The sequence below is a fragment of the Strongylocentrotus purpuratus genome, unplaced genomic scaffold, assembly GCF_000002235.5.
Source record: "Strongylocentrotus purpuratus isolate Spur 01 unplaced genomic scaffold, Spur_5.0 spur5_scaffold_12, whole genome shotgun sequence".
NCBI lineage: Eukaryota > Metazoa > Echinodermata > Echinoidea > Camarodonta > Strongylocentrotidae > Strongylocentrotus > Strongylocentrotus purpuratus.
This window is the reverse complement of record NW_022145597.1, coordinates 1,596,171-1,618,255: the sequence shown is the minus strand read 5'-3', so window position 1 is coordinate 1,618,255 and position 22,085 is coordinate 1,596,171. Positions and strand designations below refer to the sequence as shown.

General features: G+C 37.3%; 1 protein-coding gene across 2 annotated transcripts in view; it reads left to right on the top strand.

Moving 5' to 3' along the window:
- Window positions 1–15,844: 15,844 nt before the first annotated feature.
- Window positions 15,845–22,085, top strand: part of LOC100890426 (guanylate cyclase soluble subunit beta-2) — a 70,722-nt gene continuing 64,481 nt past the window's right edge. The window contains exon 1 of one of the 2 annotated variants that reach the window (XM_030981563.1): window positions 15,845–15,978. The gene's annotated coding sequence lies outside the window, so the exon portion shown is untranslated. The remainder of the gene's footprint in view (window positions 15,979–22,085) is intronic. The other variant, XM_030981564.1, reaches the window with a different exon arrangement.

Sequence of the window (22,085 nt, the reverse complement as noted above, 5' to 3'; positions counted from 1 at the left end):
TGCATTTAATTCCATGCCATCCTTTTGCGTCAGTAAAATTCTTATTCTTGCTTGACTTTAGCGCAATCATTTCATTAGGTCCATTTACAGATTTACTTGAATTTTTAAACTAATTTATTGAGCTTAATACGACATAATAGTATTAGCTTTAACATTATGTCTGACTCACATTATTTCCAAGCGGAGTATTCTATTTAAAAAGTTTGGAACATTCGGTACTAAATTCGGTTAATTCAACAGACATTATTGTGTTAGTTAGAAGATAATCTAACTCACATTGATTCCAAGTTAAGTAGGACCTTCAAAACTTTATTAAAAGGTTTGAAATATTTGACATAAACTAAATTTAATGTTGGTTCGAGGAGAGGAGATAAGTAGAGGATTACTGGTGGATAACATGAAAATCAACGAGACCACCGATTTGGGGAGGGTGCTATTAAAAGGGGTCGTATCAGCTTCATTCCCCTTTTTTCCTTTTCCCCTCCTCTGTGTTCTCCCTCTTCTTCCCACTCTGTCTCCTTTCCTTTATTGGCGCCATGTAATAATAATAATAATAATAATGGTGGCTTCTTATATAGCGCACATGTCCGTCACGTTGTGACGCTCCTGGCGCTGGTACTAGGAGGGGTGGGGGGGGGGGGGGGGGTGGGGGGGGGGGGGGGTACGTACCCCCATGTGCCCTCTTTAGCATCGCCACTGTTTAAACGTATATATACTTAAAAACAAAACACTTTTCTTGCATTGAGTCGCCTCCTCCCTCGACATATCACCTTAACGTCCACTAACTCTGTGTAAGAGTATACAAGTTAACGCCCTTCTGGCTCCAAACTGATGTTAATATACTTCTCCTAGAGTAATGTAAATCAGTGAAACAGTTTGATAGGTGCGACATGCCTTGTGATGATTGGTTATGCATGATAGACGATTGAGTTGCTCTGCTCACAAACACTTCAGAGAGATTCCTGGGAGAATTCTTGTCCCTCTTACAGATCACGGCTCCCGTCTTCCCGTACCCCACTCGAAACCACCTGAAGCTCTCCATCATCCTCCTTCTTCCTCATTTCTTCCCACACGTGTCAGTGGCATTAGGAGGGTCCAGCGATGGTGGGGCGCTAGTGTCATTGATGGGGGAAGGGGCGGGAATCACTTGTAGTTCTACATCGACTCTCCTTCTCCTTCTTTCCCTCCGCCAGTGGCATAGGAGTTGGTGCAGCCATTGAACCGGTGAGGGGGGAGGGGGAGAGGGGGACCATTGGTAGCTCTCCATCACCCTCCTCCTTCTTCTTACATGAGTCAGTGGCTAAGGGTAGGATCAACCTTGTTCTGGTTTACTGGTGTTATTGACGACGAAGAGGGGGGGGGGGGGGGGGGGGGAGAGGCAATTGGACCATTGAGTTGGGGGGGGGGGGCATAATACTTCTTTTCGTTCTTTTGCTCCTACTCATGTCAGTGACATGGGTTGGATCTAGCCTTTGACGGGCCACTTGTGTCTGCGGCGGGTATGAAATCGAGGCGGCATTGTTCTTGATGAATTGTTAGAGAAAAACCCGATGGAATGAAGAAGAGGGTGAAAAGGAATCTTCTCAACATCTTCCTCTCACAATGCCTTCATATTCTCTCTCTCTCTCTCTCTCTCTCTCTCTCTCTCTCTCTCTCTCTTTCTCTCGCTTTTTGTGATTTTTTTTTTTTTTTTGGGGGGGGGGGGTGCACGTTCTCTGTTCCCCTGAGGCTATACCACTGATCTCATGTTTGTACCTTTTTCTACTCTACACAATATCTTCTCTCTCGACATCTCATTTTTTCTTCCTGTCATACTTTCACCCTATCATGTTCATCTCGATTTTTTCCTCACATTTTGTAATGCTGGTGGCCGCTGGTCGTTATGAGAGTTGTACGGATGAACAAATATGTGTTTCAGTTCTTTTGAATTACAAAACGCACAGGCCATTACAATAACAATTTATTTATATCATCTATACCATAGACATTATTGAAGAATGATGAGGGGATAATATGAAATGCAAAGGCAGATTGACAAAAATAGATGGGAGAGAGAGAGAGAGTGAGGGGGAGGGAGAGAGAGAAAGAGGAGGGAGAGTAAGGGAAAGAGTGAGAGGGAAAAATAGGGAGAGAGAGAGAGAGAGAGAAATCAAACGAGATGTATGGAAACTAATTTCCCGAATAGATCGATATCATGGCAGCATAATCTCTAAAGTGTTCGTGGTCAAAGTGGTTTTTAAACCAACATCTCACGGTATAGTTTATCCAACGAATTTAGAGACTATTTCCTATTTCGTCCGAATAACGTTTCAAACTGTTTCTATCATGTACGCCTGTTGAACGCTGACACTTTTACATTGTTACCAATAAGTAAACAGCATTTATGCTTTCACATGTAATATTTAGCTAAAGAGCATTGCTGAAAAACGTAGAAATATGATTTATCATGAATTCATATTCATACACCCTTTCGGTATATTCTTTATGTCCTCGCGAAAAATAAACTTTCCCTACAGAGCCATTCTGACCGCAAGATCGGAAATAGGTTGAACCATACAATATATATATTTTTTTAATCTGGAGCTCCTAAGTAATGTGATAGGTCTCCATGTAAACGAAGGGAGCGCTTTCCATCAGTTCTCTCTGTTCGTCACCCCAAGAAAAAGGTATTCCGATCGCTACATGAAACTAGATGGAATTCGACTGCGCGCAGTCGAAAATGATGCCTCCATCATAGAGCAATTTTACAAACCAAAACAGAAGAAATTTTTCGGATTCAAGTTCAATTGTAATCCATTGACAGGTTCTCAGAATATCGTGATTACAAGCAATTTCTCATATACATATATGACCCTTTGATCTTTGACCACATGACCCTAAAATCTACTCAGTTCATTGGCTCTGCAAGATGTCCTGAGTTAAATAGTAATCCATCTGTCAGTTCTAATGAGAATGCGTTCACAAGCTATTTTTGCATACATAATGAGCCCATGATCTTTGACCTTTGACCTTATGAACCAAGAATCTACTCAGTTCATTGGCTCTGCAAGTAACATACATGACCTAATTTTGGCAGGAATTCATCAATCGGTTCTTGAGATAACGCGATCACAAGCTGTTTATGCATACATAATGAGCCCTGTGACCTTTGACCTTTAACCTCATGACCCCAAAATCTAATCAGTTCATTGGCTCTGCAAGATACATAGATGACCAAAGTTTGGCAGGAATCCATCAATCGGTTCTTCAGATAACGCGATCACGAGCTGTTTTTGCATACCTAATGAGCCCTGTGACCTTTGACCTTTGACCTCGTGACCCCAAAATCTAATCAGTTCATCGGCTCTGCAAGATACATACATGACCAAAGTTTGGCAGGAATCCATCGATCGGTTCTTCAGATAACGCGATCACAAGAACGGGACGTACGTACGTACAGACGTACAGACGTACGTACGGACGGACAACCCGAAAACATAATGCCTCCGGCTACTTCGTAACGGAGGCATAAAAAGACTTATACAAAGAGAGACATTTGTATTAAGCGCTATATAAAAATTAAATATTGTTATTATTATTAACATACATGTTACCCATAGATCTAAAAGGGGCATACACCACTAGATGAGTTATGATACAAACAAACATATAGAAAATACAATTGTTTTAAAGGGAAATGTACAGTCATGTATGTTGGGCTTGTCCTAGTTGAAACCAATAGGAAAAATATAAATCAATCAATATTAGACTACATGAAAAATGACAAGTTATAACTGTTACAGATCTCAAATGCAATGTAATCAAACTACTTGACAGGATTGGCATTATGGTTTTGCATGCCAGAAGACGATTCCTCAAAAGCATTGAATGAATTTGACAAATGGCCTGTTTTCATCAGCTCGAGTTTGCCAAATAATCTTAACTATCCCGATCGCAAATTAACCGGTTACTTTGCGACTTCATCGGCCCACAGTTGCAATTAGCGGGATATTTGGTCGAGCAAACATCCAAAAAATCTTGGACTTGTTTCCCAGATATCCCGCTATTGGGGAAATAGCTGGCTAATTTGCGACCGTCCGAGCTAGTTTGTGATAAGCATATCGGTCTGGTGAGGACGTAATTTCGAGCTTCGGGATAATATCCATCTGAAAATAGCGGGTTATTTGACAAACTTGAGCTGATGAAGACAGGCCATAGTGCACATGGCATCATTGAAAAATGTCCTGATACTTACTTCAGCCTCTTTCCACTCTCTCATCTTGATCATGCCTCTCTGAATTTAATCTCTTCAGATCATCAAAGAGAATAGCAATTTTTGGATGGCCGATACACCAAGGTCTCTCCTTCAATGTAATGCATTGTCTTCCCTGAGAACATACTGAATGATGTATGCTAGTTCATTGTGCCTTGGATAGGTTTCATATAGCATTGTAAGGATGATTGGTTTAGGAACCTTGATTAGTTGATTGTAAGGTTATGGTTATACCATGTTTCTGTCTGTTACCCGACTAGATCAAGTTCTATTTTAATCACATTATGCTGTCCATACACTGTTAAAACAAGTATTAAAAAACTGCGGGTTAAAAAATTGTTTATTAAAAAACGCTCAACCAAGGTTAAAAATGTAGTGTTGATTAAAATTTACTTTTAATCTTGCGTTGGTTAAAAACAGTGTTGATCAAAATTATTCCTTTTAACCTATGTTAGTTAAGTCTAAGACGTTGGCAAAAACTGTAACCCTGCATGGATGATAGCCCCCTTCCGGTTAAAGTTTAATCAATGTTGATTAAAGTACTGGTCACGTGACCCAACGGAACGATATCGAAGCGCGTAGCTAGCGATCGCTCGACATGCAAAGTACAGTACATGCAGTTTACGCGTGCGACAAAATTAACAATGGAGGTTGTCGCGAGGACCTGAGAAATGGGGGTTTGGACGGTCTTATCTCCGTGTATCAATTCTAAGATTGTAAGGAAGAAGTGAAATAAGGTTCTTGCTCAAATCAAAAACGATTTGTGTCCCGTAGGCTGTACGTAGCTCAACCAATAAGTAACATTTTACTTGCACCGTGCACCTGGCTCTCTCGTAAGCACACACATACTCATCAGTCTGCAATAATCTTCAACCGTGAAGGAGGCAGACCCAATTACAGAAGGAGAAGTGTAGGCCTAAATTACTGATCACCTACCCAAATTGCATGCATGAATAATAATCTTATTTTTTCTAATTGTATCTAATTGTTTAAAACAATTAAATATAAAATAAGATGTCATCATAAAGTGAAACGTCTTTATGCATGCAATTTGGGTAGGTCATCCGTTACACTTACTGGCTGAGCTACAACCTACGGGCCGGGACACAAAGCGTTTTTAATTTGAGCCCGGATTTGAGCAAGAACCTCATTTCACTTCTTCCTTACAATCTTAGCATTGATGGTAATCATATTAAACAATTTCTTACCCGCAAACACGAGGATAAGACCTCCAAACCCCCGTAAGTTTAACCAACAGTGGTTATAATGTAACCAACAACCCACTAAAGTTTAACCAACATCGTGTGAATAAAAAAAGAATTAACCTACAATGGTTACAATTTTAACCAACGACCCATGTAAGTTTAACCAACATCATGTGAATCAGCCCCAAACAAAGCATAAATAACCAACAAAAGATTAAATTTTTAATCAACAAATGGTTAAAGTTTAATCAACACCATTTTAACCAACATTGAGCAAATTTTTTTAACCAATAATTGATTAAAATTTTTAATCAACCACAGGTTAAATTTTAATCAACAGGCTGTTGGTGAAAGTTTAACCAACGATTGTGTGATTCACCTGGTAATCCGTGGTTGATTACAATTTTAACCAACTTGATTAAAAATTGTAATACTTGTTTTAACAGTGTAAGATGTGAGATCTCAAACCACATTTCCCAGCAGACTAATTAATTTTTTCAATTGGCTAATGTTCTAAAGTGAAATTGGAGAATGGTATTATAAAATTAACAACCCTCTCCTCTCCTCTCCTCTCCTCTCCTCTCCTTTCCTCTCCTCTCCTCACACTCCAGCATCCCCCTTATTTCCCTCCATACATCTCCTCCCCTACCCCGACTTATATGTAGATGATTAACATAATGAAAATTCAATAAAAAATCATATGTAAATATTCTAAAGTATATATTCTTCTCTTCCTCTCTCGCTCTCCCCCTCTATCCCTCTCTCTCTGTCTCATTGTCTGTCTCTCCCTCTCTTTCTCTCTCTGGCACTCGCCTTCTCTCTCTTTCTCTCTCTGGCACTCCTCACTCTCTCTTTCTGTCTGGCTCTCTCTCTCTCTCTCTCTTTCTCTCTTTCGCACTCTCTCTCTCTCACTCTCTCTCTCTCTATTTGTTCTCTATATGTTCTCTCTCTGGCACTCTCTCCCTCTCTACTTCAATCATAAATGTGATTAAACCTTTCAATATCCCTCTGTGCTGAAAATGAATAAGTAGATGGATGGCACACTATAAAAGCTTAATACTAAATTTAAAACCTAATGGAATAAATATATCTTTCAAAAAGTAAATTGAAGCTTATATTTAGAATAGCCAAACACTTTAGGCTACTTGACTAGCTACATTATTATTCTATATAAACAAGAAGATGAAACATGCATCCAAATAATTCTAAAATTCTAACACAAAAAGCTGGCTTTAAGTCTGGGACTAGTTACTTCAAAACCAAACACAACCTGTTTTAGGACAAATATGCAGGACTGAGCAACTCCTTTAAACAAAAAAGTGCAATATCACACACGCACCCAAAGGAAGACACTAATAACAGAACCCTCGTACCCATTCAGTTATGCCATCAAAATATGCTGGGCATTCTACAATAAATCTAAATTCTGGTACTTACATTAAATAATTCTACACGTTCTCTCATTCCAATTTAGATGAGGGAGCAGCGAAAGCAATTTCTATTCATTTTGCAATAATCTCCGATTCCACGCTTCATATTCTTGCAATCTACTGTGTTCCGCCATCTCCTGTGTGCTTCATATGCAATTAAAGGTAGTGAGAGAACAGAATGCAATTTTTGTCTACATCACTCCAGAAAGTAGTTTATCATGAAGAACCTGTTCAATGAGCTTAGTAGGTTAAGGCCAATGAAAAATGGCCAGCTTTATGATTGTGTTCACCTAAGCAATTTTAAATCAAACTTACGCTAACGTCGATGTGTCATAATCGAGTGGATTAAGCACTCAACTTGAAATGCAAAAGGTCATGGGTTCAATCCCCAACTCGGCACTAATGTCCTTTGGCAAGGCATTAAACTACATTTGCCCCTCTAAACCCAGGAGAGAAATGGGGACCTGGTAGGATAACAAAAGCATTTGTGTTTAATAGTAATAGCCATATGCCCTCAACTCAAGGTGACTATATAGTAGGAATACTACCCAGGGAGTGGAGATGGTGCAAATTGTGCGTGAATGAATAAGACGATAGGGGTAATAATATCTGTAAAGTGCTCAAATCCAGATTATTATTATTAATGTATAGTACTCCAAAGTACCAAATTCATTTGCCAATTTTCTATACTGATATGATGGACTAATCTAATTAGATAACCTGATTAGTGTTCCAAAAGTATTTTTGATAGAGGCTTTAAGCTGCATATTTATTTGTGCTAATAACAAAAATCATCTCATTATTTCTGAGTTCCTGCCGAGATGAAATTGAAATATGGAAAGCAACTATATCTGAACCGAGGGCGACAGTGGTATGAAATTTCCTTGGTATTCCTCCTTTCCTAATGGTCTTTGTACCTTTGAAAATCTGTTTACCAAAATTCATCTAAATTTCTTGATAGAATTTATTATTAATTCTTCACTGTATTTACAAAACCACTCTTTGATCATTGCCCTGAATGCTTCCAATTGATATTTGTCTTATTATGATTATTAACTAGTTTAATAATAATGTCTTTAAGCATGTTGGCAAAAAGGTACTTCTAAATCGCACTTCCGATCCCTCTTCCAATGCTATACAAAGGCTACTCTTTCCAAGTCTTCAAATTGTATAAAGTTAGAGAAAATGTTAATCTAATCACATTTTCTTCAATTCCTAGCTCATCATTCTTTTTCTCATTTTTGTTTTCATTCTAAAAAAAGAAATGTTGAGAGTTCATTCACTGTCTGAACACCGTTGCCTTCCAATCACAGTGTAGTATGCCAGTGTCAATCGATTTCTGAGGAAATCTTAGCCGCTAGGTTAATGTTATCTCACCTATCTCTTTTTACTGCTTCAGTCCGAAGCACTTATTAATCTGGGGCTTCATTCACATGTGGATATTAATCGGCCGTGACCGCTGATCATTCATGACGGAGGGAGCTCTTAAGGGCCATCTAGGGATCAGTTCACACATAGATGTTTATCAAGAGATATATATTAAAGGGACTTGGTTACATTGTTCAGATGAGATAAAATGGTGCTAAGGTAGTGACTTCAATGCTAGATGTACAATGAAAGATAATATGAGTTTGAGTTTGAGAAAGTTTGAGTGAAAACAGACCCTTATTAACGATAAAAAATGGGGAAAACTGATCTGATTGATTCCTTAATTCTCCCAACTATATTATTATAACTTAATTAAATTGTAGGTGAATGTAAATCGTCACAAAGCATTTAATTGGCTCTATGTACCATTCAAAACATTTAATTGTTGAAATAATTTTAAAAGCATTTTTTATGACTTATTTTCATGGAAAAACAGTTGGGAAAATTGGTTGGGAAAATTGACTGTTAGAGGGTGTTGCACAGTGACGCCTTCAAAGACTAGATGGAACTTCGACTGCGCGCAGTCGAAATGATGCCTCCGTCATAGAGCAATTTACAAACCAAAACAGAAGAAATTTTTCAAATTCAAGTTCAATTGTAATCTATTAACAGGTTCTCAGAATATTGTGATTACAAGCAATTTCTCATATACATATATGACCCTTTGATCTTTGACCTCATGACCCTAACATCTACTCAAGTTCATTGGCTCTGCAAGATGTCCCGAGTTAAATAGTAATCCATCGGTCAGTTCTAATGAGAATGTGTTCACAAGCTATTTTTGCATACATAATGAGCCCATGACCTTTGACCTTTGACCTCATGACCAAAGAATCTACTCAGTTCATTGGCTCTGCAAGATGCATACATGATCTAAGTTTGGCAGGAATCCATCAATCTGTTCTAATGATAATGCGATCACAAGCTATTTTTGCATACATAATGAGCCACATGACCTTTGACCTTGACCTCATGACCCCAAAATCTGATCAGTTCATCGGCTTCGCAAGTAACATACATGACCTAAGTTTGGCAGGAATCTTTCAATCGGTTCTTGAGATAACGCGATCACGAGCAGTTTTTGCATACATAATGAGCCCTGTGACCTTTGACCTTTGACCTCGTGACCCCAAGATCTATTCAGTTCATCGGCTCTGCAAGATACATACATGACCAAAGTTTGGCAGGAATCCATCAATCGGTTCTTCAGATAACGCGATCAGGAGCTGTTTTTGCATACCTAATGAGCCCTGTGACCTTTGACCTTTGACCTCGTGACCCCAAAATCTATTCAGTTCATCGGCTCTGCAAGATACATACATGACCAAAGTTTGGCAGGAATCCATCAATCGGTTCTTCAGATAACGCGATCACGAGAACGGGACGTACGGACGGACGGACGGACGGACGGACAACCAGAAAACATAATGCCTCCAGCTACTTCGTAACGGAGGCATAAAAAGGTATACTGATAGCTACATGACGTATATATCTGTGTCACGGAAGAAAGTTGCTTGCCTTTAAAGAGAAGATTGAGGTTTGAGAAAGGTGAACCAAATATTTTGTGAGCTTTTACATTTTTTTTAAACGTTAGAGTGGAAGATTGTCATAGAAAGAGTGTCTCCTGAAACGGATAACTCTTCGAATGTCCCCCATATTCAAAATTAGTCAAGTAACAGCTATACGTTGTGAATCACACTCACATGCCACATGGTTGCATATCCCCATTATATTTATGTACATTTCTGTCTACAGTGCATGTGACTTAATAGCAAGACTAGGCAAATTTCTTCTCATTTCAAAGATTCCAAAGCTTCACAGTATTAATTATGTGCTACATGACAAACCCTTTCCGATCAATTCCGCACAGTTTCTTCTACAATGCAATCACATGACCAGAACTCAACTTTATCTTTAATTACGGACCTTCTGCATGTTGTAATGAAGGTGCCCTTTTGGTGTCAGATGATTAAGATAATTGCTCCGAGTTGCAACGAACCCGTTATTTTGTTTTGAGTATGGGTACGACGAATTGGCCTGGCTTGTTAGCTTGATTGTTTGGGGACATCAGTCTAGGTGAGAGAAATACCACTATCAAGGGGCGTAGCCTGAGTCAGGGGTGCCAGTGCTGCGGGGTGGGGCACTGGTACTTATAGGTGAATGGAAATCATATATTGCGGGAGTGTAATAGGGATTCGTGTTACCCCCTTCTATGTACACTGTTAAATGTATTTCACTACAACATATCAAAAATTGGGGTAGTTATGTGTCGATCAACATGGTTTATGTCAAGATTACCGTCTTCTACATATTTAGAAGAAAGAAAAAAAGACACAAATTCGGCATACAATTGCCTAAGAGCTGATTGGTATAATGACCCCCATGTTGGGCTTTTTATTTTGACAGTACAAGGTGCTTCCTTTCTCTCTCTCTCTCTCTCTCTCTCTCTCTCTCTCTCTCTCTCTCTCTATCCCTTTTCTCATGATCTTCCCCTTTTCCATCATTCGGATGGGGGCAAACCCCTTACCCCCCGTAGCTACGCCATTGTTACGCTGGGAATGACACGGAACGTGACAAATACTTGAGTCCATTCCCATCAATGATCACACCTCATCACAAATCAACGTGTCAATTTTCTCTCCTGGCCTGGGGTACATGTATCGTTTTGTTAGGACTCCGTTATTGAGCATGCTGAGTGGATTCGATGAACTATCACTATCATCAGTAAATGTCTCCTGAGACGCTAATCGCTTTGGTATACATTAGACTAGGGCATTCGTGCTGCATTTTAGGAATCCGCCACAATACGGATGTGATGAGATGTTAGTATATCATCAGCAAAAGATATTGTTGAATTTTCCCAACCGTTTTCCATGAAAATAAGACAAAAGACAGGCTTTAAAAAATCTTTCAACACTGGAATGGAATATAGAGCCAATTCATTGCTTTGTGACGATTTACATTTACCTGCAATGTAATTAATTGTAATAATGTAGTTGGGAGAATTAAGGAATCGATCTGTTTAGTTTTTCCCAATTTTTATCGTTAATAATGGCCCGTTTTCACTCAAACTTTTATATTATCTTTAAATGTACATCTAACATTGAAGTGATCACCTTAGCACCATTTTCTTTCATCTTTATAATGTCAGGTTGTACAATGTTACCGAGTCCCTTTAAGAAATGTCCATGTACGTGTATCATTCTAAACAAGGAATGAATGCTCTCTAATCTATTTTCGTACTTATGTTATCCCTTTGTATCGGAATGCATGGCATGATCATGATGAAGGCGATGTAAATTTGGTCTGTCGTGCAATATCTTTTCCTTCTTTGTTTGTTCAATTGTTTTGATCATTCCACCCAATGTTTGTCTTCTTAGTCAAGTTTGCTCTAATTCTAAACCATCGCACGTTGAATATATTCTGGATCATATTACTTCAAATGTCAAACTAAACCTTTCAGGTTTCCCATGGTATTTCATTTATCTCATCCATTTAACGTCTCGGGACGTCACAATGCTAAAATCGTCACCTCTTCCTTCCTGTCCCATCCTGCACTGGGAGCCACTTTCATTGGAAAATAAAATCAGACACCATCTTGGGATTGTGCAAACATTTTACAAACGGGTAAAACATATGCCTTAGAGAGGTTATACTTCCTGAGGATTGAGAATATATACTGTGCCCCCGTTTTTAAGGCGTTCTGGTAAACGAATAGAAAGTGTAATCCCAGTAGCAATTATTTTTTCTACGAAGAATCATCTACACCTAATGTGATAGCCGAGGCCCCTAGAGTTTAACAGATTCAATTCTATAGGGAGGAAACAGAATCATTAATCAATCAGGACACGTAGTTTTTGTTTTTGTTTTTCTTTAATGATTATAGATTAGAAACAATGATGCTACCGCTTTTATCAATTCAATCAAATGTCATGTTCTCAAATGTAATTATCTCAGTCTAAAACGTTTCCCTTCGTTAATTCTGACGTTTCAGCTAAAAACATTGGTTGATTTATTGCCGCAAACTCTCCTGGATCGGCTCGTGGTTGAATAAAAAAATATATTTTCTATGTTCGCTAGTCTCCCAATTGCAGGAAAGTCTAATTCCACTAGTTTAGGAGTCATATTAAAATAGCCTCATAGGGAAAATGATGATTGAAGAAAAAAATTATGTAAAAACGACAGCATGTGGACCAGCCTTGACTTTTAAGTACTACTAATTCAAAATACCCGATACTCAACACGGTCAAGGTGTAATGAAACGAATTAGAGTAGGACACAAACACTTTCACGAAAATTTAGGCTAGATCAGAAGTAAGAATCTGGGGTAAAACAGCGATCAACCGAGAATAAAATGGATGGATTTGTTCTTCTTCACTGTCCCTAATCAAGCGGGGCTAGCCGTGATTGTCAATTATCATAGCTGTGCTCGAGTCGTATATCTAATTATGGAGGTGATATTGCAATTAGGGTTGCCTTTCCAATGTTTAAGTTTTAGAGGATAATTGTTATTCCCCAATTCACCTAATAAAATGCACCCATGTAAAAGTAACATTTTGTTCCAACATGTTAATAGCATCAGGAGATTTTCAAATATCAATCATTCTTCGACCTACAGGGGTTTAGGAAGGAAGCAGATAATATCATAAGTAAAGCGCAAATTCATTCGATGGTTAAAACTATAGAGGAAAATCATAAGCTTTCAAAGAACAGAAAACAATATCATGCATCCTCCGTTAATGGAAAACGACCCGCGGGGCATTTTGAATAACCAAAAAAAAACACATACCTGTCTGAAGCTATTATTTTCCCTTGGTACCGAACTATTAGTAAAAAAAAAAAGAATGAAGCAAGCGAGGCGACATGCAAATGATAGATATGAGCTAGGCAGATGTTTTTATACTCTCATATTTTGTTTAAGGAGAAATATCGGATGAAAACTAACAACAGGGACCCCAAAATTAGCATTTAGGGTAAACAACATTTGTTTGAAGATACCCTTTTGAGTTTACTCAATGTCATACTGGCAGACTATATGAAGGCATCATATTTATTCATATGTTTCAGTTCCTGACGACGGTCATGATAAAGTGATCGAAAATTTGAGAACTCGCAAACATGACTCTTAGCGGGGTTTTCTGTTTAGTACCAGAATAGATTGTCGTTAGAAAACATGATGCCATCTACTCTCTTATACCACCCATTGAATACCATGTAGGCCAAGTGAAAGCATGAATTAAACTTCGTATTAGGATGTCTTACATTTATTATATTCAATGAATGCTTCGTACCTTCCACAATATATTCATATCTTTATAGCTTAGATTGATTACATATTATTTTGCATAGTATATACATTGAATATCATGAAAATGAACATTAAATGCATCGTTTAAAATGCAATGTTAAATCTGAGATGCATGACCCTACGTGTTATCAGTGTCTCTGATATGGTGTAGTATTTAAGCCCTAGAACAAAAGCGCTTCAAAATGATCATGAAGTGCCTCAAAAAATATAAAAATCTTTGAGTGAACGGTTTTACCATACTCGTTTCCCCCAATAGACTGTAGTGTTGTAAAAACTTAGGAAAACGAAAAATGAAATTTCAATTTCCAATCATAAATATCTTGATTATCAGACTGGCGATCGGCTCGTAAAAGTCATGGGATTCCTGACTGACAAAAGGATTATAAATATGATTGCAGCATGAGCTAAATTCAGGATTTTGTTACAGAATCTGAGGCAATGTTACCGAATTACTTTAATATAAATGAGAAGAAATTGAATTTATCCAATCTAGGCTCCAATATGATCATCTTGACTCCCAGAGAAGAACACTTTATTCATGAGGCTTTAGCTCCGATTGATTGGGCCTGGAGGTGTGACAGTGAATCCCAAATGTCTGGTTAGTGTCACCATTTGAAGATCCGCAGAGGGGTATGAATAGAAGGGCAGAGGGTGGGGATTGGCGGAAAGGATACACAAACTCATCCTAATTAATTTGATTGAAATGCTTTGGATATCAAACATTTTTTGGTGTGCTATAATTTCAATAAAATGAAGATAGGTGTAATCATTTTCTCCTGTAAAATAGGATTATGGGTCCCATGGCAAATTCACTAGACCCGGTTTTAGAAGTAATGGTAGGCCTATATATGAAACACATCTTAAGGAACAAAAACAAAATAAATATAGCAAATTGATATATTTTTTCAGCAGATTCTAAGATTCCAACTCATTTATACAAAACATTTTCAGTATTACGAAATGTGTATTAAAGGCGTCTACACAAAAATGCAGGTACCCTTAACAATTCTCGCTACCCTAAATAGGTACGAAAATCTCGAAATTCGCGAGACGAGGTAATTTTCACTCTCTCGGGTCGTCACTACAACTTCCGGTATAGAGTCCCATCCCGCTGGCGCTAGCGCCTGTCTTCTCCAATGAGACCAAAATTATTCCAGAAAAAGTATTTGGGATAGCCTTTGGCATAACCATCTGGATCAATCTGCTCCTTATCGAAATGTCTCGAACAAAGCCGCGATTTTTTGGTCAAATTCACTTTGTCCTTGCGGCGAATCAAGCGCAGCCATGTCGCTCGTGTTCCAGCTTCGGTGGGAAATTTCACCCAGGTCACGGCCTTCATCCACCCCCATTTTTCAGGGTTCTTACGCTTGGAATCATGAGCCCAGCACTGTGCAGCCTCACAAAAGAAAACCATCGTCACTGATGTCAAAAGACGCAAAAAACAACGAATGAAATGTTCAAATAAACGTTGAAATATTTGCGAGAAAAAAACAAGACCGAGCAGACGACATATTCGGTGCATACACGTTGTGTGGCGACGGCGTTTTACGTTTGCGCTATCGCGCCTAGTAATATAGCGCCTGCACAGGAAGCTGTAATGTCGAAAAGCTATCCCATAATGCAACGCGCGTTTTCAGGATTTTCCCCGGATCTCGGCAGAATCGCTATTTGGGGTAGCGAGAATTTGGTCATTCGAAAAATATGCGTGTATAACACGAAAGTCTAATGACTTCAAAGAATTTGATTACATAATACAAATTATATCATTACCTGTTATAACAAGATTTTACAATGTCATACAAAATTTAAATTAATTACTAGTTTAAATTATTGTTACTGAGAAGAGTGACATGTACATATTCGTTTTAAATAAAAATAGAGAAGAGAGAGAGAGAGAGAGAGAGAGAGAGAAAGAGAGAGAGAAAGGGAAGACAGAGCGAACGAAAGAGAGAGAGGGAGACGGACGAACAAAAATCGCTTTTCTGTTGACCACCATATGACATGATAAAAGTACTTATCAACTTTAATTGCACAATGATTCCCCCTCTCCTTCTCGTCGCGTTTTATGATACCTTCAGTCTATTAAGGGTAATTTCAGACCGTCTTTTATTGTAGTCAGGCTCGTTCAGAACCAATCAAGGTGCATTATGGGTAAATTGTTTGTTGAAACCTCCTGGCATGGTTATTCAGTTGATCTGAAGAGGTTCGTGTGTCGATATGCATGTACTATGTGAATATAAGATGACTTCATTGTGCTGTGTGCGATAGGTTAAGTGTGTTTTCTTGTTTTGGATGATTGCAGAGATTCCTTTTGGTTACTCGAGTGATTCTATAAGGGATTCAGTTCGGTATACGGTAAGTATTTCCATTATTTTGAATTACCGACCAGAGAAAGAGAGAAAAAAAAAGAAAGAGAGAGAGAGAGAGAGAGAGAGAGAGAAAGAGAGAGAGAGAACTGTAGGATGTATATTATTTCTAATTCATCAATGTATAATCCTTTGTGTTAATGACTCGATATTAAGAATAAAACACTAGAGTATCGTAAGGGGTGGGGGGGGGGGGGGAAAATTCAAATCAGATGATTTGGTGTGTATTGTTGTTGTTGTGTTTTTAGGGGGTGAGGTGACGAGGCACTTATCATTAAAGCTTTTATTCCATTATATAATTGTCTTTTGATCGTTTGGGCTATTTCTATTAAGCGCTATATACAAATTAAATGTTATTATTATCGTTATTACTTGTACCTTGTGCTTAAAGCTCACGAGACATGAGTCAAAGACATTGATAATATTTGTTATTCAAATATGATATGTTTTTTCACATATATTTTTCACATGAAGAAGAAAAAACGCAATCTTTGGTTAAGATATTTGACGTTTAACAAAATTATCTGACAGATTATATTCTTAGACATTTCTCAGATTAAAAAAAAAAGTAGATAAATTCTCCTTCAAAATATATATTGTAGTAAAGGGTTTTATCTAAGTTCTTAGAGAAACCTGTATATTTGTGTACATGGCATACTATATTATCTCTGTACTCGTTGATGTTGTTGATTCTATGGATAACGTTAATAACAACCCTGGTATTTAAAGGGTTTTATGACTCATTTACCGCTGTCAAATTCTCCTCTTGTTTCATCGAAATAGCTGAATGGATATTCTGATTGTTCGTCCATCACTGGTTACAAAGGGGATGACGGACACAATTATACAAAAGAAAAGGGACGAATGGGTGTGGAGAGGATGGCTGAAGGACAGTATATATACAAATAGGAAGTACGAAGGAATTAAGAGCATGATGAGCGCGCAATTTTAATTAACGCCAATATAATTATATTCTTGTATTTAGTGCTTGCCCCAAAAAGCAGTATTCGCCATATTGTGCACAACTAGAACAAGGTTTGTCAAACTCTCCTGATCAATGACTCTGACCTAGTAAAAAAATTAAGACCGGTACCAGTGCCCCCTCTACGTCACTCTCTAGTGAGTATTTTCTCTGATATCGGTAATGATCAGACGCGTTCTTGGTTATGCCTTGTCTGGATGATGCCCTAATTAGCTCTATTTTTTCCATTGTGGTTCGCCGTTGGTGCGCGTTGAGAGCTTTCCAATTGGGATTATCGTGATTATAGTTCTATTCGCATCGTTCACGACAAGGCTTCAATGCAATACATAGTTGCCAAGGAAAAGACTGGTTAATTATAGATAATTAGTTAATCATTGTGCTTTAAGCCTCTTAAGATATTCCATCAATGTGAAAATGATTCTCTCACATATGCATGATTGATATAAATCAAACATACTAACACTGTCCCTTCTCTTTCTCTCTCCCTCCCCCATTCTCTCTCTCTCTCCCCCCCCCCTCTCTCTCTCTCTCTCTCTCTCTCTCTCTCTCTCTCTCTCTATCTTCGTGTCTAATATACGTGTATATTTTATAGAAACGATGTCGTCATTTTGTTTCTCACTTTCTCTTGTATTTCACTCCAATTTATGTTTTCTTCACAACTTTTGACTTGGATGTTGAAAGAAACACTGTTTTCTCCTACCCCGACTTCCAAATATTATTCGCCAATGCAAAGATTCTATTTTGTTAAATACTTTTGTTTGGCCCTAGAATTTTCTTCTTTTTTAGCCTCTCTAAAACATAAAATATTGCTGCTCCGGACTTAGAATGAACATATTTGAATGCCCCCCCCCCCATTCAAAAACAAAACAATAATCGCCAATTAATTAATTTAATTTAACGCTTGAATCGTCAAATGGAACTTTGATCATCTGTTCCAGAAAATAGAAATGAATACTTTCACAGCGATAATGATTTATACAAATTATTTGGTATCGATGCCTGGATTTTATAAAAGGCAGTTTATTATAATTATTATTCTTTGGAAGATAATTGAAAAACGCTCTGAGTGCTCTTCAAACGAGTCGAAAGTAATGAAATCAATTAATTGAGAGATTGATCACATACAGACAGTTTGATAAATTAAGGAATATATCCACTTCCATACGTCAAATAAAAACGGTTATGTATTGTACCAGTATGTACTTATGTTACGAGTAAAATATTTGTTTCCAAATTGATGGCAAAGAGAACAATATAGGAATGTAACTTGGTTTCTTGATTTCACTCTAAGAACAATTACGAATGATGCCTCAATGACGAAGCCAAACGAAGGTCTTGGCATGAATATAGTTTCTTAAGTTAGACGTAGGAGCAATCATTCACGGCTAATTGTGTTAGCTTGCGACTGTATGTGCATCCATGTCTGTCTCCAACTTTCTCTTGCATTTCGCAAATATTTGAATAGAGTCCAGAAATATCCCGCTTGATTCAATTGTGTGAGTGAATGATGCATTTAATTTTTCTAGCCTGAGTGTGTCTTCCCATCTCTCACCCTTGTACTATATTTCAATGCAGTGGCGAAGAAAGGAACCCGCATCCACCAACGAAAGAACAAACAACAACAAACAAACAAACAAATGAATGAATGAATGAATGAATGAATGAATGAATGAATGAATGAATGAATGCACGAATTGATGGATGAATAAATGAATGGATAAACGAGCAAATAAGCAAATAAATAAATTAAATATAAATTCATTACTGACAACATTTATGAATGGATGAATGAATATCATAATTTAATCAATTAACCAATAAATTAGAAAAACGAGGGTGGGGAAGGGGGTAGGGTATCCATGCAACTTTGAATGTAAATACGGCAAGCGGCCTCGCCAAAACAAGCCCATATGCAAGGAGCATATCTTGTTTCTATTTTGGGGTTGTTGTTCAGCAAAGGATCGAATACGTTTGTGGTGCCAGTCCGCCCCCCACCAGGTATTAATTGCTGGATACACCAGGTATCGGTTATCACAAAACTTGCGCTCACCAAAAATAAACTCTCTTCGGCATTACGCAGTTCATTTGCAGAAAGGTTGTCTATATTGACACAACGAACCCGCCTGTAGAGATATGTAGTTACTTGAATTTGATTGAGGGTCTGAATATAATCTATGCGGAAATACTTCAGTCTCTCTGGGTTTCAGCAAATAAAAGACATTGATAATCAATATAGATGCATTGGATTTTAATTGATTGCGTCAATTAAATGATAACTCTGCATTAAGTTGCATTGGATTTTAATTGATTGCGTCAATTAAATGATAACTCTGCATTAAGTTGCTTGGCATATTAAATTGGCCGATCAAAACTGTCATAAACTGAATTTAAACAATAGACAATATTAATATATTCATATCAAAGATAACGAAATCATTTTGTTTGTAATGTCTGCTTGACTGTAGCTCACTTGTATAAAAGAGAAACTTGCTGTATTAAGTTTCAGTTTAATGGTTCATACACTTCACATATTTTTAACATTTTGCAATGATTTCACAAAGTAAATGGTACAAATAAACGTAGATTGTAATAACAGAGACACACACACACAATTCTTTTAATTGAACAAAAAATATTTTTAAAAATATTTTGTAATACAGATATTTAAATATAAATTAATGGATTCTTATATATTTTCTTTCAAAATTTCATGACCCCAATCGTTATAATTCATCTATTAAGTTGTAGATGATGACTGTTTTCAATGAGCATACGTCAATCAAATGTGACGATATACGGATTCATACAGAATAATTTATAGGATTCAATGAAATGAAGGATGGCTATATTTTAATGCAAAGCTTGAATTGATAGTAATGAAGTATGCTACATGTGCAGAGAGTTAAACCTAAAATGATGGACAGTGTAAAGGTACTATGTCCCTTTTGCAGCCAACCTCAAATTCTGTAGAACTTTGCAGGAATTATGAATATGTCATGTACGTCCTATCTGTGAAATTTAAACGTTAGCAGTGTCCTAATATTCAAATTATGCAAGGAAACCCGTTTACTTGCTAGACGTCACTGTCAGACACTATAGAGTGACTGACTGGCCTTTTTCTTCTTTGGTCATAATATGCATACAATGAGCTATAAAGGGTACATGAGCATTTGTTTACATCAGTAACCCACTTCTTGTTATGGCCCAAATTAAACTGATTGACTCTTTGCGCAGCATAAAACGTACGACCATTCCGTACAATGGTCTGAAAATCAGACTATTACGTACTGGCTCTATAGCTCTTAAGTCGATTCAACAACTAATAGTCATTATTTTCCCACTTAAAGACATTTTTTAAGCCCCCCTTTTTTTTAGGGAAGTTCTAAATTAGTATTATCTTTCAAATGCCGTTGGAATTTAACCTTTTCATTTTTTTGGCCTGCAAATGGGACATAGTACCTTTAAGACCCTGCTCTAACGACCTAACTTGGTTTCTTGGCAACATGCGGTAACTTCCATGCTACTCATTCAAGCAACTGAAATGCTGAGTATCATATATTCTCTAACCGATATAATATACCTGAATAACAGCGACTTTCAGCGTGATATACATGTACATGTAAGTTGAGTAGATGACGCGCGGTCAATGTCCGGAGTTCTACATTGATAATCTGTCAGGTGTTAGTGTTCTGAATAGGATGCTAGGTATCCATTCTCATCATTATTAACCAGACTTTTCCCGCCTTTATTAGTAATAATAATATGAAGAAGAATAGTGGGTTCTTGTATAGCGCTCATGTCTGTCAGATTTGACACTCCTTGCGCTCCACAAGTATTACCCCGGTTTTAGCATGGCTGCCATTATTTTCATTTTTATATTTTCGCCACTGTGCGTAATGTGAGGCATTAGACTTTAATATGTACATATTATCTACGATGTGATGATTGAATTTTCAATTATTTAAACTTTCCAACATATTTTAATAAATGTATAGCTGGTATGCTGTTTGAAGCCATAAGATAATGATAAATGATATTTGTTTCGAAAATGTCTGTTTATCAATCTCTCTCAGGTTGTGCATGTATGATAACATATTTTGTTAACTTTATACAAACCCACAAACGAAAAAGCAAATAACACATACTAACAACAACAACAAGAAAACAAAAATCATTTTAATCTTTATAAGAAATAATATATGTTCTACCCATCCCGTACCTGTATTAAGCGATTGTCATGGCAACGTGAACAATGCAACTCATTTCGATTCAACCATGAGCTGCATGAAGTAATACATGATTATGAAAAACAGCGAGATTTTCTTTACTTGCAATATGTCTCTTTGTGCCAGAATACCATTTTATCATTTTATTCAGTTATTGACAAGGACAGACTGGTGTTTATTTCGAAAATGAAACGATAAATCATGCTGATATACCGGGCCAAATAATATTTATAGAGGTCAAACATGGCGAGAACAAACCACTTATATATAATGATATCGATAAATATATTGAGAGACTCCGGAAAATGTTAAGGTCAAAATTCGCCGATAACTATAAGATAATTATTTGGCATTTTCTTCAAATTTGATTCTGCTCTGTTCTCATCATTTATCATTTATTGTTCTCTCTTTCCAGAATTTTTAATTGGATAGCATTACACAACAAAGGTTTGCATTGATAACAAAAACAACTTAAAATTCTAATTAAAGAGATATTTCCCGAATTGGAGCTGCCTGCGTTATCTGCAACTAAATCCATCGATTTCATACAAAGAAAGAGAAGAATTCAAGCAATGGAGATCGTATTTATACCCTTTGTATTTTATAATTATATTGAATCTCTTATGAAAATTTGTGAGTTTGATGATATCGTCATCCTAAGCATCGTCATCCTAAGCATTGATGAATATTGAGTTCAAATTCGATATCAAAATGCAACTAAAATGCTTTAAAGAATATTCCTCGCTTTGTATACGCCCCGATACAAAATGTTAGTGCCTTTACAAAACGGTTTCTAAATGGCATGGAAACAGCAGGACAGAGCTTAAAATAAAAAGATCAACATCTTTGCCATTTTTAAAGAGGTACCGACTTTCATAACATCACGGC